Below are 2,290 nucleotides of genomic sequence, written 5' to 3'. Positions count from 1 at the left end.
TGCAAGAGAGAAGAAGAATCTTCAAACCAGAAGGTTTTTATAAAACTTAAACTTCTTAAAAAACTTATTTATCATCATGGATAAAAAACTTATTCAATAATACTTTGGAAGTACTAAAAACTTTTTAACTGAGAAGATACATCAGGAAACTGATGAAATCCATACTTTTTATCAAGACCCAAATTCAGAAACATACTTTGACTACAACATCACTGTACCAAATCATAACTTAATTAAACAAGGATTAGACAAAAATTTCCCTACAGAAATCTCAAATACTATACTTTCAAAGTTAGAATTTCAAACCTTCCAAGAAACCTTATGTCTAGATTCAATTACAGAATCTACTGGTCAACTTTTTGAAAAACACGAACTAGAACTTAAACTCAAAGAATTATCCCACTTTGTAATTACTTCAAATCACATATCAGACTTCAGAGGTTTCCTTAGACCTTTTGAGGTAAACGCCACTTACCACCTTGGTAACAAACTCCAAATTTTCAACTTTCCCACTTATAATAATCATCATGAGACTGATGATTGGGATAGGAGACACTGGAATTATTCCAGTGGACCAGAGACAGACTAAAAACTTTATAAACCTTTACTAAAGGCATACTCCACTCCTGCGGGAGCATACCCCCCAGTATAGCCCAATCCTCCGGAAGGAAGGCTACTTGCGTAAACTACTTAATTCAACTTTTGGTCTCTGGAAGGCATAAGACCAAGAAACCATTTACTTGTTATGCACTTTATACTGGTAAGAATGCTGGTTTATACTTAACTTGGGAAGAAATGATCACTGAACTTGAAGAACTTAAGAAAGATCCAAAGTCTGGAAATCCTTCTTATAAAGGATATTACAGTATTGAGGAAGCTACTTCTATGCTAACTCAAAGGTTTGGAAATGATTTTGTGGTTTCTGAACAGGTACTTAGGTATAAAGAATACCTAAAACACTTGGATCAGTTCTCTGATCAGGAACTTCTGAAAAACTTAGAAACTGGAGCTTCCAGCTCAATGAAACTTCAGAGGTTTGAACCTCAAACTCCCAGAAAGAAACTTGAGAACACTTTCTCAGAAGTGATGAAAACTTCCTTGAAACTTAAGGAAAAGGAGATTCCTTCACTTGGAAAGATCCCAACTCCAGCCGTTTCCCTCAAAACTATCACTTCCCCTTCACTAACCAAAACTCCAGTCTCTCTTGGAGAATGTTCTTTAAAAACTTTTGCTTTACTCCAAGAATGCCTGGCTCAAATCGCCAACTCAGGCATTTCAACTCCTGGAATCTCAATTTCTTGGGATTTCAATTATAACCTTTACAAAACTTGTTCTTTACTTTTTCCAGATTGTCCAGAAAACCAACAGTCTGATGATTTCGAATGCCTTTGTAAACTTGAGTTTGCCATTAGAAGAGCTAGACTTCTTATTCCTGGGTTTAAACCTTTTAAATTTCAGGATTATCCAGTCAACTTTTCTACACTTTTAAAACATGGATTGGTTAAGTCAGCCAATATTTCCCCACTCCATGAATTTTCTGGAATACTTCCAGAAATGCTGGCAGAAACTTTTGAAACTATTATCCCTGAATTTCCCAAAAAATTCAGATTGGATTTCACTTCCCTTTACCCAGACTTCAAAGAAAATAAACCTGCATATCATTTACTAGAAGTGAACTTCCATAAGGTGGATGATGAATACAAGGACTTTGAACCAGAACACCAACATCCCAAGGCCTTGAAACTGGAAGAAACAATGGAAATACAACTTGACCAGGCCAGAGCCAAGATACTTGCTGAAAACTTCAACTGGACAAAATACAGATTTGCCAACAAAAACATACTTAGAGAAGATTCCCAAGGGAAAATCTACTGTGATCCAAGCATAGGATCAAGATACTTTTTTCCATTTGAAGTCACTCACTCCAATCCAAGACTTGTCAACTCCTACAAGAGAAGGATCAGGAGAGTACTGCCAAGAACTTTGTCTTCTTCCGAATCAGAAGATATGAATATAACTTGAGAAGACATCTCTACTTTACTTTGGCTAAGATAAGGGGGCCTGTCCCTTTCAACTTTTCTTTAACTGTACTACTTTTGCTGTACACTTTTTGACTATGGGGTAAGGAGATAAGATTCCTTATCTTTCTGTCACTTCGACCGAAGATATGAGATAAGATTACATCTTATCTTCGGTATGTCAATAATGTAATTAGTAGACAGCTGTAAAGGTAGTTCTAGGTTCTTCTTCTTCCTTCTATATAAGGAGAAGCTTGTACATTTGTAAAAAA

This window comes from Ipomoea triloba, chromosome 16 (genome assembly GCF_003576645.1).
Source record: "Ipomoea triloba cultivar NCNSP0323 chromosome 16, ASM357664v1".
In the NCBI taxonomy this organism is placed as follows: Eukaryota; Viridiplantae; Streptophyta; class Magnoliopsida; order Solanales; family Convolvulaceae; genus Ipomoea; species Ipomoea triloba.
Note: the sequence above shows the minus strand (reverse complement) of the source record.